Raw genomic sequence first — 24,941 nt, 5'->3', positions numbered from 1 at the left:
GCGTGTGTTACTATACTGACTGTAAAGTGCAGCGTGCGTTACTATACTGACTGTAAAGTGCCGCATGTGTTACTATACTGACTGTAAAGTGCCGCATGTGTTACTATACTGACTGTAAAGTGCCGCATGTGTTACTATACTGACTGTAAAGTGCCGCATGTGTTACTATACTGACTGTAAAGTGCCGCATGTGTTACTATACTGACTGTAAAGTGCCGCATGTGTTACTATACTGACTGTAAAGTGCTGCATGTGTTACTATACTGACTGTAAAGTGCCGCATGTGTTACTATACTGACTGTAAAGTGCCGCATGTGTTACTATACTGACTGTAAAGTGCCGCATGTGTTACTATACTGACTGTAAAGTGCCGCATGTGTTACTATACTGACTGTAAAGAGCAGCATGTGTTACAATACTGACTGTAAAGTGCCGCATGTATTACTATACTTACTGTAAAGTGCCGCATGTGTTACTATACTGACTGTAAAGTGGCGCATGTGTTACTATACTGACTGTAAAGTGCCGCATGTGTTACTATACTGACTGTAAAGAGCAGCATGTGTTACTATACTGACTGTAAAGTGCCGCATGTGTTACTATACTGACTGTAAAGTGCCGCATGTGTTACTATACTGACTGTAAAGTGCCGCATGTGTTACTATACTGACTGTAAAGTGCCGCATGTGTTACTATACTGACTGTAAAGTGCCGCATGTGTTACTATACTGACTGTAAAGTGCCGCATGTGTTACTATACTGACTGTAAAGTGCCGCATGTGTTACTATACTGACTGTAAAGAGCAGCATGTGTTACTATACTGACTGTAAAGTGCCGCATGTATTACTATACTGACTGTAAAGTGCCGCATGTGTTACTATACTGACTGTAAAGTGCCGCATGTGTTACTATACTGACTGTAAAGTGCCGCATGTGTTACTATACTGACTGTAAAGTGCCGCATGTGTTACTATACTGACTGTAAAGAGCAGCATGTGTTACTATACTGACTGTAAAGTGCCGCATGTGTTACTATACTGACTGTAAAGTGCCGCATGTGTTACTATACTGACTGTAAAGTGCCGCATGTGTTACTATACTGACTGTAAAGTGCCGCATGTGTTACTATACTGACTGTAAAGAGCAGCATGTGTTACAATACTGACTGTAAAGTGGCGCATGTGTTACTATACTGACTGTAAAGTGCCGCATGTGTTACTATACTGACTGTAAAGTGCCGCATGTGTTACTATACTGACTGTAAAGTGCCGCATGTGTTACTATACTGACTGTAAAGTGCCGCATGTGTTACTATACTGACTGTAAAGTGCTGCATGTGTTACTATACTGACTGTAAAGTGTCGCATGTATTACTATACTGACTGTAAAGTGCTGCATGTGTTACTATACTGACTGTAAAGAGCAGCATGTGTTACAATACTGACTGTAAAGTGCCGCGTGTGTTACTATACTGACTGTAAAGTGCCGCGTGTGTTACTATACTGACTGTAAAGTGCCGCGTGTGTTACTATACTGACTGTAAAGTGCCGCGTGTGTTACTATACTGACTGTAAAGTGCCGCATGTGTTACTATACTGACTGTAAAGTGCCGCATGTGTTACTATACTGACTGTAAAGTGCCGCATGTGTTATTATACTGACTGTAAAGTGCCGCATGTGTTACTATACTGACTGTAAAGTGCTGCATGTGTTACTATACTGACTGTAAAGTGCCGCATGTGTTACTATACTGACTGTAAAGTGCCGCATGTGTTACTATACTGACTGTAAAGTGCCGCATGTGTTACTATACTGAAAGTAAAGAGCAGCATGTGTTACAATACTGACTGTAAAGTGCCGCATGTGTTACTATACTTACTGTAAAGTGCCGCATGTGTTACTATACTGACTGTAAAGTGACGCATGTGTTACTATACTGACTGTAAAGTGCCGCATGTGTTACTATACTGACTGTAAACTGCCGCATGTGTTACTATACTGACTGTAAAGAGCAGCATGTGTTACTATACTGACTGTAAAGTGCCGCATGTGTTACTATACTGACTGTAAAGAGCCGCATGTGTTACTATACTGACTGTAAAGTGCCGCATGTGTTACTATACTGACTGTAAAGTGCCGCATGTGTTACTATACTGATTGTAAAGTGCCGCATGTGTTACTATACTGACTGTAAAGTGCCGCATGTGTTACTATACTGACTGTAAAGTGCCGCATGTGTTACTATACTGACTGTAAAGTGCTGCGTGTGTTACTATACTGACTGTAAAGTGGCGCGTGTGTTACTATACTGACTGTAAAGTGCAGCGTGCTGTACTATACTGACTGTAAAGTGCCGCATGTGTTACTATACTGACTGTAAAGTGCCGCATGTGTTACTATACTGACTGTAAAGTGCCGCATGTGTTACTATACTGACTGTAAAGTGCCGCATGTGTTACTATACTGACTGTAAAGTGCCGCATGTGTTACTATACTGACTGTAAAGTGCCGCATGTGTTACTATACTGACTGTAAAGTGGCGCATGTGTTACTATACTGACTGTAAAGTGCCGCATGTGTTACTATACTGACTGTAAAGAGCAGCATGTGTTACAATACTGACTGTAAAGTGCCGCATGTATTACTATACTTACTGTAAAGTGCCGCATGTGTTACTATACTGACTGTAAAGTGCCGCATGTGTTACTATACTGACTGTAAAGTGCCGCATGTGTTACTATACTGACTGTAAACTGCCGCATGTGTTACTATACTGACTGTAAAGAGCAGCATGTGTTACTATACTGACTGTAAAGTGCCGCATGTATTACTATACTGACTGTAAAGAGCAGCATGTGTTACTATACTGACTGTAAAGTGCCGCATGTGTTACTATACTGACTGTAAAGTGCCGCATGTGTTACTATACTGACTGTAAAGTGCAGCGTGCGTTACTATACTGACTGTAAAGTGCCGCATGTGTTACTATACTTACTGTAAAGTGCTGCATGTATTACTATACTGACTGTAAAGTGCCGCATGTGTTACTATACTGACTGTAAAGTGCCGCATGTGTTACTATACTGACTGTAAAGTGCCGCATGTGTTACTATACTGACTGTAAAGTGCCGCATGTGTTACTATACTGACTGTAAAGAGCAGCATGTGTTACAATACTGACTGTAAAGTGCCGCATGTATTACTATACTTACTGTAAAGTGCCGCGTGTGTTACTATACTGACTGTAAAGTGCCGCGTGTGTTACTATACTGACTGTAAAGTGCCGCATGTGTTACTATACTGACTGTAAAGTGCCGCATGTGTTACTATACTGACTGTAAAGTGCCGCATGTGTTACTATACTGACTGTAAAGTGCAGCATGTGTTACTATACTGACTGTAAAGTGCTGCATGTGTTACTATACTGACTGTAAAGTGCCGCATGTGTTACTATACTGACTGTAAAGTGCCGCATGTGTTACTATACTGACTGTAAAGTGCCGCATGTGTTACTATACTGACTGTAAAGTGGCGCATGTGTTACTATACTGACTGTAAAGTGCCGCATGTGTTACTATACTGACTGTAAAGTGCAGCGTGCGTTACTATACTGACTCTAAAGTGCCGCATGTGTTACTATACTGACTGTAAAGTGCCGCATGTGTTACTATACTGACTGTAAAGTGCCGCATGTGTTACTATACTGACTGTAAAGTGCCGCATGTGTTACTATACTGACTGTAAAGTGCCGCATGTGTTACTATACTGACTGTAAAGTGCCGCATGTGTTACTATACTGACTGTAAAGAGCCATTAAAGGAGCCCTGACACAAGTTTGAACACTGACATTGTTCTTTCATTTTTGTGTTTGAATTTTGGATACACGTTGCCCTGGTCATTTTACTAGTATTTATAGCTGGGGCAATATAGGGATATTTACTACACAATTGCCTGTAGCATTATGAGACCTTGCAGTTTATAACAATGATGTTCAATAAGGGCCTGTTCACATCACCGTTCGATTCCGTTCCGTAGTCGACTCCGCTATTGATTCCGTCAGAAAACCGGAAACCAGCCGGAATGGTGACGAACGGAAGCCATTAGCGATGTTTCCATCAACATTGAGATCAATGGTGACTGAAACGGAAGCTGTGCTGTCACTTTCACTTTCCGTTGCGGGGTTCACCCGACAGAACCTCGGAACAGAAGCGAACGGTGATGTGAACAGGCCCTAATGTATTTTTTTGTTCACACAGCTTTAATTTTTTTGTTTCGTTTTACAAGTTGTTTCTTACTTACAATTTTTTTTTTTTTTGTGTGGAGGGGGGGGGGGGGGCGCCATTTCCATTTTCGCCTCAGGCAGCAGAAAAGCTAGAATCGGCCCTGGCCCCAGAGGTATCAAAGCAATGGAAAACCACCAGAAGTGACCCCATTTTGGAAACTACACCTCTCAAGGAATTCATTTATGGTTGTTTTTACCATTTAGACTGCACAGTTTTTTCACAGCACCTATTTGAATTGGGCTGTGAAATAAAAAAAATGAATTTTTTTCCAATAACATGTAATTTTTTATCATAATTTCTTATTTTCACAGGGAACAAAATACACCATTTTGTTGCCCAATTTCTACTAAGTGCAGCAATACCCCATTTGTGGAGATAAACTGCCGTTTGAGCCCATGGGAGGCCTCAGAAGGGAAGGAGCGCTGTGTGTTCTTTGGAGTCCAGATTTTGCTGGTTTGGTTTTTGGGTGCCATGTCGCATTTGCAGAGCCCCAGAGGTATCAAAGCAATGGAAACCCACCAGAAGTGACCCCATTTTGGAAACTACACCCCTCAAGGAATTAAATGATGGGTTATGTGACCATTTAGACCCCCATAGTTTCTTCACAGAACTTATTTGAATTGGGCTCGGAATTTAAAAAAATATAATTTTTTCCAATAATATGTTTTTTTTAGCTCAAAATATATTATTTTCACAAGAAATAAAATACCCAATTTTGTTGCCCAATTTGTCCTGAGTGCGGCAATGCCCAATTTGTGGTGATAAACTGACATTTGGGCTCATGGGAGGGCTCAGAAGGAAAGGACCACCATTTGGTCAACTGGGGATTTTCTGGTGCAAAGTCATGTATGCAGAAGCCCCTGAGGTACCAGTACAGTTGAAACCTCTGAGAAGTGACCCAATTTTAAAAACTACACCCTTAAGGCATTCATCTAGAGGTGTAGTGAGCATTTTTACCGGGACATACACCCCATAAACTGTAATGTGGGTTCTCACGGATATGGCAATACCCTCAATGTGGCTGTTATCAGCTGCCTGGGCACACGGCAGGGCTCAGAAGGGAAAGATAAGGGGGATAATCTGTGCGGAGTGCATCAGGGTAAGTAAAACTGGGGTAGATTAAAAATCAAGTGATCTATGATACATTTTGAAGCACTCTTTCATACGGAGCCTTAGTTTTTCGGGACACGTCACATTGATATATTGTGTCATCCCTTATCCCCCTCTTATAGCAGACTTTGTACCTCTTTTGACTTTTTCCTTTCTTGCCAGTTTGGGGAACTTCTCCTGGAAAGTGTTGCCCTGGTACGATGCGTGTGGCCTTGCTTCCAGAAGTACTGGGTGTCCCCCCTTCTTGGTCCCTAAAAATTAGTTTCTTGATAACCACCTCTTGAAATTCCAGGAAAGTTCCCGTCTGGCCTGTACATGGATGTAGCACGTACGCATTGTACAATGCCATCTGTATGATGTGCACGGCCAGCTTCTCATACCACACCGCATGGCGCAGTAGGGCTTCAGGACTTGATCTGACAAGTCCACCCCTCCCATGTACCTATTGTAGTCCAGGATGCAGTCTGGTTTGGGGGTCTCTGTACTGGTACCTCGTACAGGTACATGGGTACTGGTGTGGCATCTCTCTTGTCTTGTACTTGACACACAATCTGTTGCTGCTAGATTGTGCCCTGCTCTCACCCCTTCTGAGTGTTTGCCCTGCAGAGTCTTAGGGAGGCCTCTCAGATTTGTTCTAGCAGTGCCGCATGCCGCCGGACTTCTGGAAGCGAGGCACTTGAAGAGTGGGACGCTGGTATAAAAATTATCCAGGTAGAGGTGGTAACCCTGGTCCAGCAGTGGGTGCACCAAATCCCACACAATTTTTGCATAACTCCCAGTAAGGGGGGGGGGGGGGCATTCTGGGGGCTGAATACTGGTGCCCTTCCCTTCATGTATCCTAAATCTGTAGGTATACCCTGATGCACTCACACAGCTTACACATCTTCACGCCATACCTTGCCCTCTTACCCGGCAGGTACTCGAGGAATTGAAGCCTCCCTTTAAAATGTACCAAGGACTCATCAATAGAAATACACTTCTCGGGGGTGTATGCTTGGGAAAACCGGGCACTGAAACGGTCTAATAGGGGTCTCCGTTTATACAAACGGTCAAAACTGGGGTCATCTTGGAGTAGCCAATGCTCATTAGGATTTTATTTTTTTTAGGTTCCAGTTCAGTTCTGATGTTGCTTTGAGGGGCCTATATATTAGACACCCCATTTTAGAAACTAGACCCCTCAAAGTATTCACAACAGCATATAGAAAGTTTATGAACACTTTAGGTGTTTCACAGGAATTTAGAGCAAAGTAGAGGTGAAATTGACATATTTATTTTTGTCAGAAAATCATTTTTATACCTTTTTTTTCTATAACACAAAAGGTTTTACCAGAGAAACCTCAATATTTATTGCCCAGATTCTGCAGTTTTGAGAAATATCCCACATGTGGCCCTCGGGTGGTAATGGACTGAAGCACCGGCCTCCGAAGCAATAAAATAGTGGATTTTGAGGCCTCTTTTTTATTAGGCACCATGTCCGGTTTGAAGAGGTCTTGTGGTGCCAAAACAGCGGAATCCCCCAAAAATGACCCCATTTTGGATACTAGACCCCTTGAGGAATCCATTGTAGTTTTCTTGGGGTGCATGCGGCTTTTGGATCAGTTTTTATTCTATTTTTAGGTGGCGCGGTGACTAAAAAAGAGCAATTCTACTATTGTTTTTTTATTCTATTTTTTTACAGCGTTCACCGTGCGCTATAAATGACATATTCACTTTATTCTGCGTGGCGATACGATTACGGCGATGCCAGATGTTTATAGTTTTTTTTTATGTCTTATGGCGTTTGCACAATAAAATACGTTTGGTAAACAATCATTCACTTTTTGTGTTACCTTATTCTAAGAGCCAGAACTTTTATATTTTTCCATCAATAAAGCCGTGCGAGGACTTATTTTTTGCGTAACGAACTGTAGTTTCCATCAATACCATTTTTCGGTACATGCGACTTTTTGATCTCTTTTTATTCCATTTTTTGGGAGGTGAAGTGACCAAACAATTGTGATTCTGGTACGGTTTATTATTATTTTCTTTTCAGCGTTCACCACGCGGGATAAATAATGAAATCATTTTGTAGTTCAGGCCGTTACGGACGCGGCGATACCAATTATGTATAGTTTATTTGTTTATTTATCTATTTTTATTAATAATAAAGGACTGATAAGGTAAAAAGGGGGATTTTTACTTTTATTACTTTTGCATCTTTTATTTTCTTATTTTTACACATCTTTTTTGTACTTTTTTTTACTTTATCACTTTGTCCCACTAGGGGACATGAGGGCAGGAGGCCCTGATCGCTATTCTAATACACTGCACTACATGCGTAGTGCAGTGTATTAGAACTGTCAGCTACTCACTGACAGCAAGCATAGTGGGTCCTGACTTTGTCGATGGCATAGCCGGACGCCATTGTTTGGTGTCCGGTTGCCATAGTTACAATCGCCGGCCGCTATCGTGTAGCAGGCCGGCGATTGTAGCTTAACCCCTAAAAAGCCGCGATCCCTATTGAACGCGGCTTTTAAGGGGTTAATCAGCGGGGACACAGCGATCGGTCCCCGCTGTAGGAGCTGCGGCAGCTGCTGTACGACACAGCAGCTGTCACAGCTCTTGTATGTGTCGGGAGGACGGCCGAAATGGCCGTTACTCCCGAGACGTACTATTAGGTCATGGAGCGCGAACGATACAGCTACCATGACCTAATAGTATGTCCAGGAGCGGGAAGGGGTTAAGGACATTCACAGTGCAACGAAATACCACATTGCCCTCATAATAAATGACAGCCACAGTGTCTCCATACCAGTGCCAACCACAGTGCTCCCACAGCAGTGCCAAGTACAGTGTTCCCATAACAGTGCCAACCACAGTGCTCCCATAACACTGCCATCCAGTGCTCCCATAAAAGTGCCAACGAGTGCTCCCATAACTGCCGCTTTCCACGATTGCATTGCGGGGGGCGTGATGAGCTGTTAGAGGGGGTCGCCCCCTCTTTCTAACGATTTAAATGCTGTGGTCGCTATTGACCGCGGCATTTAACGAGTTAAACAAGCGGGATCGTGCACGAGTGTCATATACATATACACAGGCATCGTATGGAGCGGGTTCACTCCGTGAGCCTGTTCCATACTTCCCCTTCCCGACTTTGGCGTATGGATACGTCAAATGTCGGGAAGGGGTTAAACTTCATGTTGGTTCCTGATTTATTCGTCCTTGTCTACCAAGGTGCCTTCCTGCCGGGACGTATGAGATTCCCATCTTGACAGGGAAGGGTTAAAGAAGTTGTCCAGGATTAGAAAAACATGGCTGCTTTCTTCCAAAAACAGCGCCACACTTGTCCATGGGTCGTGCCTGGTATTGCAGCTCAGCTTAATTGTAGTAAAAGAGGCAGGGCTGCAATAACACACACAACCTGTGGGCAGGTATGGCAGGTATGACTCAAAAAGTGATCGCAGCATATTCCATGTTAAAGGAATACCCTTATTTTGGAAAACGAGGCGTAAAAAAACGCCCCGTTGGAACAGAACGCCGTATTTCCCATTGAAATCAATGGGCAGATGTTTGCAGGCGTTCTTGCATTTTTCGATGCGTAAACGCCCCAAAATACGCCTGAAAACACTCCGTGTGATTGCAGAAGAGGCTGTTCTTCATGAGACAAACCTTAAGGAGGCGCTGTCACCACATTATAAGTGGTCTATCTTGTACATGATGTGATCGCCCACTTGGTCATATAGTAAAACACGCCCAGTTGTCCATTGAGAGACTCATTAGCATAAAGCTAATATAGGTCATAACTCCGTCAAAAATGATCGTTTTTCTAAATAAAAAAACACTGCTGTGATCCACATTACAGCGCCGATCACATCACGTACAATATAGGGCACTTATAACGTGGTGACAGAGCCTCTTTAAGCTCTTTATTTCGGCCTTTCTTCTTGGAGGTTCTCAATTCTCACAAATGAAGGGGTTGTCCAGGTTTTGAGGAAATAAAACAGAGACTGGCGGGAGACCACAGGGTCATCGGCGCTGGAGCAGCGGGGAATTTCCAGGGGACTATGGGCTTTTTTTTATTTTACCATACACGCAGCTGTCCAATTTTTTGGGGTGCATATAAATGTCAGTCATGAGGTGTCGTAAAGAAGAGAAACGTGTCACAAGTCATTTATTATGTACAATGTTCCTCATGACACTAATAATAAATCTCTTCCAATATCTCCGCTCACTGGTAATGGCAGTTGTAATATTTCCTATACGAGCTCCTGGGTGGCTCATGGCAACGCTGCTCTGTTGTCATGGTTATTACCGGCTTCAGCTGCGGCCTAGTAGAGGACAGCGGGGGATCTCCAGAACGGCGCCATTCAGGTGACATATCGGGGGCAGGTAGAGCGCCATAACTCTGATCAGAAGCCGACATCTCAGTGTTAGAGGGTAAATCAGACGTCCGGTGACTATAACAAGAAGACGCCAGGACATGTCCACAGGGGAGATAATAAAAGCGCTGGATTATGGGGACACTCCTGCAGGAGAGCGGTTTTATCTTATCTGGATCTGAGTGAAGCTGCACAAGGACCTGCGATCCCTCCATTTCTGCAGACGCCGGAGCTTCAGGACCTCCCAGTGACGTCACTATTCAGCAGTTCCATGATTCTGGGGGTGACAATCACTCCATGGAAATGAGGACGAGGGGACGGCAGCAGCGTCCAGACCAGAGGACCGAGCAGCCCCTCCATCAAGTCCTCCCGTGTGACAGACCCTCCTGCTTCTGCATTAGGAGGCAGGAGACGTCAGTACAGCAAACGGCCGAGCCCTGAACAGAAAGACGTCACCCAGATACCGCAGCGGAGGATTCAGGAGCGCTGGGAAGTCTTCATCTGTGGCCGGAGGTTTCCTGTAAGACAGGTGAGAGCGGGGGTGGAGCTTCACACCTGTCCGCCCACTGGTTTACCCACAATTCTCCTTGTCTTTACCCCTCTCACCTGCTCACTTATAGGGTCTATCTGCTTTATACACCCCCTGTCCATATACTCTATTACACCACATGGCCGTCATTACACAGAGCAGCCCCCCCTCCCCCGCAGCCACGCTGTATATATGTTGTGTATATAATGTTCATATGTCTACAGGTTGTGTGTTAATATAAACATAGAGTGTAATTCCTTTAATCCGGCATCCAATAATCCAGACACTCTGATAATTCAGCACTTGTTTCTAGCACAGAACTGCAATATAAACCCACAAATCAAGGAGCACTGTGTGTGGGGATCCCCCAATTATTATACTGGAGCAGGATCATGTAATACCCAAGTCTCCACCAAAAGTAAACAATGGAGATTGGGAGCCAAAGGGGCCCTAACCATTTGTCAGTACAGGGCCCAGATACTACTAATGGCCGCTCTGGGTCTGGTGTCTTAATTGAATTTGGGGTCTAGTCAGGGGTCTGAATATATTCAGGTGTCTGGTCTAGAGACAGTATTAATATCGGGGTCTGAATTAATTTAGGGTTCTGGTCTGGGGTCTGAATTTAATTTTGGAGGCTGACATCTGACAGACTTTTATCCAATGTAAGTAAAAAAAAATGTACATTACTATTCAATGACAGCAAGAAGAGATCTTAAAATCGTAAGGAAATAATACAGAAAGTATATTGAAAAATGTTATATCTTTCCTTTATACAAAAAATAATTTTTATTCGCAGAAACTGGAATAGCCCTTTAACCCTTTGAGGACCAGACTGATTTTCGTTTTTATGCTTTTTTTTTCCGCCCTGCCTTCCAAGAGTAATAACTTTTTTATTTTTTCGTTGACACGGCCATGTGTGGGTTTCATTTTTATGGGACAAGTTGTACTTTCTAATGGTGCTATTTAACCCCTTCCCGAATTTGTCGTAAGTATACGACATGGAAAGCCAGTGCTTCCCGCAAAATGTCGTATACTTACGCCAAATGTTTGGCACCGGCTCAGAAGCTGAGTCGGTGCCATCATCCCCGGATGTCAGCTGTATCTGACAGCTGACATCCTGCTGTAACGGCGGGACCGAAGTTAACTTCGATCCCCGACATTAACCCCTTAAATGCAGCCGTCAAAAGCGATGGCTACATTAAAGGTGTTTGCATCTCATCGACACCCCAGCAATGAAATCGCTGGGGTGTCGGTGGCTGCAATGGCAACCGGAGGCCTAATAGTGGCCTCCCGGTGTGCCTAGCACGGAAAACTTCCAGCCCCCGCCCCGAGGCGTGGCCTGAAAGGCTTCCGTAGCTGCCGGCAAGATGGCGCCGGCTCAGGAGATGAGCCGGAGCCATCAGCGGTGGATATCAGCTTTATGTTACAGCTAACATCCACATGTAACGGCAGGAACTGGAGCTAGCGCTGATCCCTGCCATTAACCCCTCAGATGCAGCGATCAGATCCGATCGCTGGATCTTTGTGGTTGCTAGCAGATCGGCAGCTGTGCCCTGCAATCGCACAACTGCCGACTGCTACTATGACACCAGGAGACCTAACAATGGCCTCCTGTTTGCCATTACGGAAGCCGATTAGGCCCCGCTCGGAGGCGAAGCCTAATCGGCTTGCTGTCAGTGAATGACTGACAGATCTAATACATTGCACTACGTAGGTAGTGCAATGTATTAGAAAAAAAAATCTGACAGTTGGACCTTCAAGTCCCCTATCGGGACTAAAGTAAAGTGTAAAAAAAGTTGTAAAAAATATAATAAAAGTTTTAAGTAATAAAATAAAACACAATCGCCCTTTTTCCCTTATCAAGTCCTTTATTATTGAAGAAAATAAATAAAGCATACATATTTGGTTCTCACAACTTGGCGACAGAAAAAATACATTCTTTTTACAAAAGTAATTTTATTGTGCAAAAAGTTGTAAAACATAAAAAAGTGCCATAAATTAGGAATTGCCGGAATCGTACCGACCCGCAGAATAAAGTTAACATGTAATTTATAACGCATGGTGAACACTGTATAAAAAAACCTAAAAAAACTATGGCAGAATTGCTGTTTCTTGGTCACCTTGCCTCTCAAAAAATAGGATAAAAGGTGATCAAAAAGTCGCATGTACCCCAAAATGGTACCAATAATAACTACAGCTTGTCCCTCAAAAAAACAGCCCTCATACCACTACGTCTATGAAAAAATAAAATTAGTTATGGCTCCAATAAGTCAGGAAATAAAAACATGCAGTTGTGCAGATCAGAGGGGAACATTTCATCTGTTTCAAGATACGATTTATCAGGGCCCTCAAATTATTGAACCATGAAGGGGGGACCCAAACATATCTGCTAGAAGCGAGGGTGCCCATATTATACCAGGACAACACTTCCCAGCAAAATTCCACAAACTGCAAAGGTGCGGAGTGTGGACCAAAAGGGGGATAAGAAAGGACGCCATATATGAGTGCGACACGGGCCTGTGCAGAAAGGATGGCTTCACTGCGTAACACACATCTATGGATCATTTTATTGGTTTTTTACCCCATTATTATGCCACCTGACTATGCCCCTGATGTACTCTGCCCAGCTTACATGTACCCCCACATTATAAATGGAAACACCAGTAATACTCAAACAAAACTACTACCAAGCAAAATCTACGCTTCAAAAGCCAAATGGCGCTCCCACCCATCTGAGCCCTACAGTGTGCCCAAACAGCAGTTTACTTCCACATATATGGCGCCTCCATACCCGGGAGAACCCTTTTAACAATTTTTGGGGTATGTGTCTACAGTGTCCTAAGCTGGGCACGACATACTTGCCACTGAATTGGCAATTCTGGGGAAAAAATGTAATTTTTACTTTGCACCATACGCAGCACATTTATTTATGGAAAAAACCTGTGGGGTGAAAATGCTCACTACACCCCTTACTAAATGCCTCGAGGGGTGTAGTTTCTAAAATGGGGTCACTTCTGGGGGGTTTATTTTATTATTTCCCATCTGAGCCTCTGCAATTGTGAACCAATTCTGTGTAAATCGCCAAATTAGGCCTCAATTTTGCATGGTACTCTCGCAATGAGCCCTGTCAAATGTCCAGGCAAAAGATTAGGGCCCCTTGTAGGGTGATTCTAAAACCGGGAAACACAGCATAATAATTAGAGTGCGGTCTTGTTATGGTGGCACAAGCTGGGCACCACATATTGGCATATCTATGGAAAATATCCCATTTTCACTCTGCAATATCGAGTGCACACTAATTTATGCAAAACAGCTGCAGAGTTAACATGCTCACTACACCACTATGTAAATGCATTGAGGGGTGTAGTTTCCAAAATGGGGATCACTTTTTGGGGGGGTTTCCACTGTTTTGGTCCCACAGGGGTTTTGCAAATGCGACATAACGACCAGAAACCAATCCAGCAAAATCTGTACTCCGAAAGCTAAATTGCGCTCCTTCCCTTCTGAGCAGTGCTGTGTGCCCAAAAATGAGTTTATAACCACATATGGGGTATTGCCGTAGTCGGGAGAAATTGCTTAACAAATTTTGGGTTCTTTTTCTACTTTATTTTTTGAGAAAATAAAAATTTTTGAGCTAAAGCTACGTCTTATTGGGAAAAAAAATGTAATTTTTATTTTCACTGCCCAATTCAAATAAAATCTATGAAACAGCTGTGGGGTCAAAATGCTCACTACACCCCTAGATTAATTCCTGAAGGGGTGTAGTATCACAAATGGAGTCACTTTTGGGTAGTTTCCACTGTACTGGTACCTTAGGGGCTTTGCAAAAGTGACATGGTGTCAAGAAACCAATCCAGCAAAATCTGGGCTCCAAAAGCGAAATGCCGCTCCTTCTCTTCTGTTCCTTGCCATGTGCCCAAACAGCAGTTTATGACCACAAATGGGGTATTGCCGTACTCAGGAGAAATTGCTTTATAAATATTGGGGGGGGGGGGTTCTTTTTTTCCTTTATTTGTTGAGAAAATTAAAAATGTTGACCTAAAGCTACATCTTATTGATGAAAAAGGATTGTTTTTATTTTCACTGCCCAATTCTAATAAATTCTATGAAACACCTGTGGGGGTCAAAATGATCACCACACACGTAGATCTTCAAGGGGTTTAGTTTCCAAAATGGGGTCACTTTTTTGGCGTTTTCATTGTTTTGTCCCCTCAAGGGCTCTGAAAATGTGTCCTGGCCATTCCTGCTAAATTTGAGCTCCAAAAGCCAAATGGAGTTCTTTCCCTTCTAAGCCTTGCCGTGTATCCAAACAGCAATTTATTGCCACATGTGGGGTATTGTTTTACTCTAGAGAAATTGCTTTACAAATTATGCGGTGCTTTTTCTCCTTTAATCCTTGTGGAAATGAGAAAAAATTAGCTAAACCTACATTTTCTTTGAAAGAATATAGATTTTCATTTTCACGGCCTACTTCCAATAATTTCTGCAAAAAACCTGCAGTGTCAAAATGCTCACTATACCCCTATATAATTTCCTCAAGGGGTGCAGTTTCCAAAATGGGGCCACTTGTGGGGGGTTTCCACTGTTTTGGTCCCTCAGGGGCTTTGCAAATGCGACATGGCCTCCGCAAACCATTCCTGCTAAATTTGAGCTCCAAAAGTCAAATAGCGCTCTTTCCCTTCTAAGCCCTGCTATGTGTCCAAACAGACGTTTATGACCACATGTGGAGTATTCTTTTACTCGGGAGAAATCGCTCTACAAATGTTGCGGTGCTTTTTCTCCTTTAGTCCTTTTGGAAATAAAAAAAAATTTGCTAAACCTACATTTTATTTGAAAGAATGTAGATTTTCATTTTCACAGCCTACTTCCAAAAAATTTCTGCAAAAAAACTGTCTTGTCAAATTTCTCACTATACCCCTAAATAAATTCCTTCGAGGGGTGTAGTTTCCCAAATGGGGTCACTTTTGGGGGGTTTCCACTGTTTTGGTACCACAAGAGCCCTTCAAAACTGACGTGAAGCCTAAAATATATTCTAATAAAAAGGAGACCCCAAAATCCTCTAGTTGCTCCTTTGCTTCTGAGGCCGATGCTTCAGTCCATTAGCACACTAGGACCACATGTGAGATATTTCCTAAAACTGCAGAACCTGGGCAATAAATATTGAGTTGCGTTTCTCTGGTTAAACTTTGTGTTACAAAAAAAATAGATTAAAAATTAATTTCTGCAACAACAAAAAATTTAGTTTGTAAATTTCACCTCTACTTTTGTTTAATTCCTGTGAAACGTCTAAAGGGTTAAGAAACTTTCTAAATGCTGTTTTGAATACTTTGAGGGGTGAAGTTTTTAAAATGGGGTGACTTTTTGGTGGTTTCTAAGATCTAAGGACCTCAAAGCCGCTTCTCAACTGAACTGGCCCCTGTAAAAATAGCCTTTTGAAATTTTCTTGAAAATGTGAGAAATTGCTGCTAAAGTTCTAAGCCTTGTAACGTCATAGAAAAATAAAAGGATGTTCAAAAAACGAGGCCAATCTAAAGTAGACATATGGGGGATGTTAGTTAGCAACAATTTTGTGTGTTATAACTGCCTGTCTTACAAGCAGATACATTTAAATTTAGAAAAATGCTAATTTTTGCAATTTTTCGTTACATTTTGGTGTTTTTCACATTTAAATACTGTATGTATCGAGCAAATTTTGCCAGTAACATAAAGTCCAATGTGTCATGAGAAAACAATCTCAGAATCGCTTGTATAGGTAAAAGCATTCCGAAGTTATTACCACATAAAGGGAAACATGTCAGATTTGAAAAATGAGGCTCTGTCAGGAAGGTCAAAAGTGGCTAAGGAGGGAAGGGGTTAATATTATGTGTGATGTACTGGGAAGCTGGATTTTTTTTTTTAGAATGGAGTGGAATTGGAAAAAAACAGCAGGCCGGCATTTTCTTATGGATTTCGTTTTTACGGTGTTCACTGTACAGTGAAAGTGACGTGTTACCTTTATTCTGAGGGTCAGTACGATCGCGGTGATACCAAATTGATATAGTTTTTGTTATGTTTTATTACCTTTAAAAAAACGACAAAGTTTGAAAAAAATATTTGCACCATATTGTGACCCCCATAATAAAGTTTTTATATTTCTGTGTACAGGGCTGTGTAAGGCGTCTTTTTGTACGTGGAAAGATGTGGTTTTTATTGATACCATTTTGGGGAATATCGGGCATTTCAAACACTTCATTCAATTTTGTGGGCGGTTGTAGTGGCAAAAAAATAGCGATTCAGACATTTATTTTTTTTCACGCTACGGTGTTCACCATATTGGATAAATATTTTTATATTATTATAGTTTGGGTATTTTCGGACGCAGGGATACCTAATGTGTTTATGTTTATTTTTATATTGTGATCTAGGGAATTATTTTTATTGTTTTTTAGCCCCTCTAGGGGATTTGTACCTGCGATCATTGGATCGCTTGTGCCATAGACTGCTATATCACAGTATTGCAGTCTATGGTGAAATCAGTACTTTGTTATTGAGACCTGCCACAGGCAGGTCCTAATAGCAATCTTCCTATAGCAGGGCTGGGAGCGTTCACAAGGCGGCCAGCTGCTAGAGGAACACACCGGCTCCCGCCATCTTGCCGCGTGTGAGCCGGTGTTACACAGCAGAGACCCAGCGGCTATGACGCCCGCTCTGCTTCTGAGCAGGCGCCATATTTAAATACCCTTTCCTTTACATAAATAGCCAGTGCAGCGACAGGAAAGGGTTAACAGGAAATAACTCAGAAGCAAAACGTTCTTCTTTTCTGCCTCCCTTCAGCCCCCGTAGCATTGATTTTATCATATCTCTATATAAATAGTAAATCTGTCTAGTTATGAAGTGATATGTCACCTCACCATACTGTAGCGTTACATTACTAAGCAGTCTTGCCATTCAGGAGTGTGGACAATTTGGGTGACAACAGTTGTCTGGGTTTTCTCTGGGAAGATATACAGAAGTGTCCTTCCTTAAAGAGGCTCTGTCACCAGATTTTGCAACCCCTATCTGCTATTGCAGCAGATCGGCGCTGCAATGTAGATTACAGTAACGTTTTTATTTTTTTTTAAACGAGCATTTTTGGCCAAGTTATGACCATTTTTGTATTTATGCAAATGAGGCTTGCAAAAGTACAACTGGGCGTGTTTACAGTAAAAGTACAACTGGGCGTGTATTGTATGTTACATCTGGGCGTTTTTACTTCTTTTACTAGCTGGGCGTTAGGAATGGGAGTGTATGATGCTGACGAATCAGCATCATCCACTTCTCTTCGTTACCACCCAGCTTCTGGCAGTGCAGACACACAGCGTGTTCTCGAGAGATCACGCTGTGACGTCACTCACTTCCTGCCCCAGGTCCTGCATCGTGTCGGCACCAGAGGCTACAGTTGATTCTGCAGCAGCATCAGCGTTTGCAGGTAAGTAGCTACATCGACTTACCTGCAAACGCCGATGCTGCTGCAGAATCAACTGTAGCCTCTGGTGCCGATGTGTCCTCGCTCGTCCGACACGATGCAGGACCTGGGGCAGGAAGTGAGTGACGACACAGCGTGATCTCTGGAGAACACGCTGTGTCTGCACTGCCAGAAGCTGGGCGTTGTGAAGAGAAGTGGATGATACTTCTCGTCAGAACGCCCAGCTAGTAAAAGAAGTAAACACGCCCCAATGTAACACACATAATACACGCCCAGTTGTACTTTTACTGTAAACACGCCCAGTTGGACTTTAGAAAGCCTCATTTGCATAAATACAAAAGTGGTCATAACTTGGTCAAAAATGCTCGTTTTTTAAAAATAAAAACGTTACTGTAATCTACATTGCAGCGCCGATCTGCTGCAATAGCAGATAGGGATTGCAAAATCTGGTGACAGAGCCTCTTTAACTTATGTCTTCGGCCCCATGCAAACGACCGTATTTTTCATCCGTAATTACGGACCCATTCATTTCTATTGGCCACGGACACCTTTCTGTATTTTTGCTGAAAAAATGATAGAACCTGCCACTCTCCCATAGAAGCCTATGGGCGCTTCCGTATATATGGACGGCTACGGATGTGTATGCATAAACCATCCGTATTTACAGAAGCGTTGCTAAGCAACATGTTAGTGACATCATTTGCAGCCTCCCTTTTTTTTTACGTATACGTATATACGGATCAAATACGGATGCACTACAGACCGTATTTGCAGATATCGTTCCATATATATACGGATGACTACGGATTCGTATTTACCGACAGTATTTACGGATAGATGAAAATACGGTCATGTGCATGGAGCCTAACCCGAGATATATGGCGCGAGATGTTAAACGAAGATGTAAAAGAAAGTATTTACTCCGACGGATGCCATATGTCGCCCATAGACTCCCATGTTAAAAACAAGTGTATGTTGCTTTTTTTTGCTAGATGGCACGAGATTGTATTGAATTGGTATTATGATACATTGTATAACTTGATGCAAGTTCAGGGTTAACACATCTGTAAGGCCCAGTTCACACAAAGTTTTTTTATGCGGAAACCGTATCAGATTTAGTGTAAAAAAAAGTCCCAAACCACCTCCCATTGATTTCAATGGGAGGCGGAGGCGTTTTTTTCCGCGGCGGCTTTCAGCCGCTTGTGTTACAAAAAAGCGGCATACTCTTTCTTTCCGCCGTTTTTTACCCGAAAAATGCAGCGAAAAAGGCCACGAAAATAGCGGCAAGAGTTTGCAGGCAGATTTTCCATTCCTGAATGAATTTTGAGGCAGATTTTTCTGCCTGCAAAAAAACTCTGTGTAAACGGGGTCTAACTGAGAATTATTATTTTTATTTACAATCTATTTACTGTTTTTTCTTCCCTTTTTAGAGATGACGTGCCTTCATATGATGTCATCAGTCCTACTCCTATGTGGTGAACAGGTAAGTTACAAGAGGTAGGTGACTATTTAATATGAATGTATTGTCTGCGTTATTCACATAGAGTATATATGTATACTGCTACACATGGCCGGACGTGTTGCACCCATAAAATGGCGTAATCAGGAAAGATTGGTGACATATTTAGGAATGAATGACTCTCTTTTATGGACAGTTGTAGACACATGAAGGGGGAATGATCTTCTACATGGGGAATAATGCCGGGGTTGCAGATATCTTGTAATGTCTGCCCCTTACATGGAGAGAGTCTCTATAGTGAGACATATGAGAATGCGTGTACGATTGGGAGCAGATCCCATCTACAGCCCCCATATCCTTCCAAATCACTTTACTGCATCATGGGAAATACCTATTTTTGTTGGCAGCTTTGCCCATGAAGGAACTTTATGCTTTAGGTTGGGGCTACATGGGAATTTCTAATCATGTGCAACACAAATGACTACTAGTACTACAGGGGCTCAGCAAATGTGACATGGCGCCCAGAAACCATTCCAAAATCCAAATGGTGCTCCTTCCATTCTGATCCCTAGCGTGTGTCCAAACAGATGTTTATGACCACATGTGGGGTATTGTTTTACTCGGGAGAAATTGCTTTACAAATGCTTTTTCTCCTTAAGTCCTTGTGGAAATGAAAAAAAATTAGCTAAACCTACATTTTCTTTGAAAAAATGTAGATTTTCATTTTTACGGCCTACTTCCAATAAGTTCTGTAAAACGCCTGTAGGGTCAAACTGCTCACTGTACCCCTAGATAATTTCCTCATGGGGTGTAGTTTCCAAAATGGGGTCACTTGTTGGGGGTTTCCACTGTTTTGTCCCCTCAGGGGCTTTGCAAATGCAACATGGCCTCCGCAAACCATTCCTGTTAAATTTGAGTTCCAAAAGCCAAATGGCGCTCTTTCCCTTCTCAGCCTCGCCGTGTGTCCAAACAGCCATTTATTACCACATGTGGGGTACTGTTTTACTCGGGAGAAATTTCTTTACAAATTTTATGGTGCTTTTTCTCCTTTAGTCCTTGTGGAAATGAAAAAAAAATAGCTAAGCCTACATTTTATTTGAAAAAAATTAGATTTTCATTTACACAGCCTACTTCCAAAAATGTCTGCAAAAAACCTGTGGGGTCAAAATGCTCACTATACCCCTAGATAATTTCCTCATGGGGTGTAGTTTCCAAAATGGGGTCACTTGTTGGGGGTTTCCACTGTTTTGTCCCCTCAGGGGCTTTGCAAATGAGACATGGCCTCCGCAAACCATTCCTGCTAAATTTGAGCTCCAAGAGCCAAATGGCGCTCTTTCCCTTCTCAGCCCTGCCGTGTGTCCAAACAACCGTTTATTACCACATGTGGGGTATTGTTTTACTCGGGAGAAATTGCTCCACAAATGTTGTGGTAAAAAATGTAGATTTTAATTTTCATGGCTTAGTTCCAAAAAATTTTGCAAAAAAACTGGCGGCTCAAAATGCTTGCTACACCCCTAAATAAATTCCTTGAGGGGTGTAGTTTCCCAAATGGGGTCACTTTTGGGGAGTTTCCACTGTTTTAGTTCCACAAGACCTCTTCAAAGCTGACATGGTGCCTAAAATATATTCTAATAAAAAGGAGGCCCAAAATCCACTAGGTGCTAATTTGCTTCTGAGGCCGGTGCTTCAGTCCTTTATCACACTAGAGCTACATGTGGGATATTTCCTAAAACTGCAGAACCTGGGAAATAAATATTAAGTTGTATTTCTCTGGTAAAACCTTCTGTGGTACAAAAAAAATGGATTCAAATTGAATTTCTGGAAAAAAATAATGAACTTTGTAAATTTCACCTCTAGTTTGCCTTAATTCCTGCGAAATGTCTAAAGGGTTAAGAAACTTTCTAAATGCTGTTTTGAATACTTTGAGGGGTGCAGTTTTTAAAATGGGGTGACTTATTGGGGGTTTCTAATATATAAGGACCTCAAAGCCACTTCACAGCTGAACTGGCCCCTGTAAAAATAGCCTTTTGAAATTTTCTTGAAAATGTGAGAAATTGCTGCTAAGTTTCTAAGCCTTGTAACGTCCTAGAAAAATAAAAGGATTTTCAAAAACAGAGGCCAATCTAAAGTAGACATATGGGGGATGTTAATTAGCAACATTTTTGTGTGTTATAACTGCCTGTCTTACAAGCAGATACATTCAAATTGAGAAAAATGCAAATTTTGGTGTTTTTCACAATTAAATACTGAATGTATCGGGGAAATTTTGCCAGTAACATAAAGTCCAATGTGTCACGAGAAAACAACCTCAGAATCGCTTGGATAGGTAAAAGCATTCTGGAGTTATTACCACATAATTGAAACATGTCAGCTTTGAAAAATGAGGCTCTGTCAGGAAGGTCAAAAGTGGCCACAGCGGGAGGGGGTTAAAGAGGCTCTGTCACCACATTATAAGTGCCCAATCTCATACATTAGGAGATCGGCGCTGTAATGTAGGTGACAGTAATGCTTTCTATTTAAAAAAAAACGATCTATTTTCACCACTTTATTAGCGATTTTAGATTTATGCTAATGAGTGTCTTAATGCCCAAGTGGGCGTGTTTTTACTTCAGACCAAGTGGGCGTTGTACAGAGGAGTGTATGACGCTGACCAATCAGCGTCATGCACTCCTCTCCATTCATTTAGGCAGCGCATAGGGATCCTTTTAGATCGCTATGTGCTGTCTTATACTAACACATTAACAATACCGAAGACAGTTTTGACAGTGAATAGACATTCCACGGGATGTCTATTCACAATCCCTGCACTTCGTTAATGTGTCTATGGTAGTTACAGATGAAAGGTTACAACGAGATGTTGCCCTAGAAAAGGGCCAAAACAAAGAGAGCCCTAAAGAGGCCAAATAAATGGTACCCAAATGAGGACCATAGAAATGGTTCCTGAGTAAGAACTATATAAATAGTGGCCGAGGACCACTGAAATGGTGCCTGCGTATGGCCAAAAACAGATGCCCTAGAAAAGGGTCAAAACAAATAGAGCCCTAAAGTGGCCAAAATAAATGGTACCCAAATGAGGACCATAGAAATGGTGCCCGAGAAAGGACCATATAAATAGTGCCCGAGGACCACTGAAATGGTGCCTGCGTGTGGCCAAAAACAGATGATGCCCTAGAAAAGGGCCAAAACAAAGAGAGCCCTAAAGAGGCCAAATAAATGGTACCTAGATGAAGACCATAGAAATGGTTCCTGAGTAAGGACTATATAAATAGTGCCCGAGGACCACTGAAATGGTGCCTGCGTGTGGCCAAAAACAGATGCCCTAGAAAAGGGTCAAAACAAATAGAGCCCTAAAGAGGCCAAAATAAATGGTACTCAAATGAGGACCATAGAAATAGTGCCCGAGAAAGGACCATATAAATAGTGCCCGAGGACCACTGAAATGGTGCCTGCGTGTGGCCAAAAACAGATGCCCTAGAAAAGGGTCAAAACAAATAGAGCCCTAAAGAGGCCAAAATAAATGGTACCCAAATGAGGACCATAGAAATGGTGCCCGAGAAAGGACCATATAAATAGTGCCCGAGGACCACTGAAATGGTGCCTGCGTGTGGCCAAAAACAGATGATGCCCTAGAAAAGGGCCAAAACAAAGAGAGCCCTAAAGAGGCCAAATAAATGGTACGTAGATGAAGACCATAGAAATGGTTCCTGAGAAAGGACTATATAAATAGTGCCCGAGGACCACTGAAATGGTGCCTGCGTGTGGCCAAAAACAGATGCCCTAGAAAAGGGTCAAAACAAATAGAGCCCTAAAGAGGCCAAAATAAATGGTACCCAAATGAGGACCATAGAAATGGTGCCCGAGAAAGGACCATATAAATAGTGCCCGAGGACCACTGAAATGGTGCCTGCCTGTGTCCAAAAACAGATGATGCCCTAGAAAAGGGCCAAAACAAAGAGAGTCCTAAAGAGGCAAAATAAATGGTACCTAGATGAAGACCATAGAAAAGGTTCCCGAGTAAGGACTATATAAATAGTGCCCGAGGACCACTGAAATGGTGCCTGTGTGGGGCCAAAAACAGATGCCCTAGAAGGGTCAGAGCACATAGAGCCCTAAAGAGGCTAAAATAAATGGTAATGGATGAGTATAATATAGTGAGTGTGGGTAGGTTTGTGTAAAATGGAAGTGTGTTATTTAGTGAGTGCAAAGAAGTATATAATAGATGAGTGTAAATTAGTGATTTTGGGTAGGTAGGTATATAATCGATGAGTGTAATATAGTGAGTGCAGATAGGTAGGTATATATTGGATGAGTGTAATATAGTGAGTGCAGATAGGTAGGTATATAATGGATGAGTGTTATATAGTGAGTGCAGGTAGGAAGGTAGGTATGTAATGGATGTGTGCAATATAGTAAGTGTGGGTTAGTAGGTGTATGTCACGTAGTGATGGAGGTATGTGGTGGTGGCCAGGAGCCAGAGGACGTCATGTAGAGGTAAGTATATGGCAGCCGCAGAGAGCCTTATGCCCCCTCTTTTTAGCCTTGTGGGGAAAGTGAAGACAACATTTCCAGAGGAGAGATGAAGCATGATCATTTTCCTCAGGTTCCCAAGATTTCTCCTCAGACCAAAGATTTTCTAATTGACCAGGTACCGGAGCTTCCCTCTGGACCTCTTGGTGCCCAGAATCCCGTTGACTTCATACTCTCTATCAGGAGTGGAGGAAGCAGGAGAACGAGGAAACTTCTTGGAGAAGTGATTCCGGAACAGAGACTTGGGAAGAGGCACATGAAAACATTTGGGAGTTTTCAAAGACTGTGGGAGTCGGAGCTTGTAGAAAACCAAGGATCCAATTTAAAACAGTGGGTCCTCAAACAAATGTACTTGGTGGATAACTAGACCTTGTCTCCTGGGTGGAATTGTGGAGGAACTCTATACTTCTTGTATGCATTTCCCTTCAATCGGCCTACTCCTTTACTTATAGACTCCTTGGCCTCCTGCCCTTTGTGCAAGAATTGAGTGAAACTGGCTGCTGGAACTTTGGACAGTGTTGGAACTGGCAGAGGGATTCTTGGATGCTGTCCATAAATCAAGAAAAAAGGTGTGAATTCCCAGGTGTAGTTATTATAAGCAAACTCTGCCCAGGGAAGAAGACTAGTCCAGTCATCTTGAAGTGCGGACACAAAATTGCTGAAAAAGTTTTCCAAAACCTGGTTGAGCCATTCCAATTCTCCATTAGATTAATGGTGGTAGGCGGAAAGAAAATCCAACTTAACTTCAAACAACTTGCAGAGTGGCCTTTAGAACTTTGAAGTAAATTTCACTCCTCTATCGAACACGATATGCTTAGGGAGTCATCGCAGACGAAAAATGTGTTTACTGAAGAGATTAGACAGACTTTTAGCAGAAGAAAGGCCGGTCAGAGGAATAAAGTGTGCCATCTTCAAAAAACAGTCAACTACGAACCAGATTACAGTACAACCAGAGCAACTTGGTAAGCCAAGTCCAACCTGCTTGATGAGGGTTTAGTTTATATGCCGTTTGCAGATACAATAAATTTTTGTGATCGGTGTAGACAGTGATGGCATAATGAGCACCTTCAGAACCGATAAAAACACAGGGACATATACAGAAACACCGACAAAGGCCATACTTACAAATGGACACAGCCAGGCCAGAAATGCTGATGAAAGGGCGAGCAGGTGCTTTAAATAATAATAGCCACTCCCACTAGTCTTGAGGGGAGTGGTGTGTGGTGCATG

Source organism: Rhinoderma darwinii, unplaced genomic scaffold, assembly GCF_050947455.1.
Source record: "Rhinoderma darwinii isolate aRhiDar2 unplaced genomic scaffold, aRhiDar2.hap1 Scaffold_69, whole genome shotgun sequence".
Classification (NCBI taxonomy): domain Eukaryota; kingdom Metazoa; phylum Chordata; class Amphibia; order Anura; family Rhinodermatidae; genus Rhinoderma; species Rhinoderma darwinii.
Note: the sequence above shows the minus strand (reverse complement) of the source record.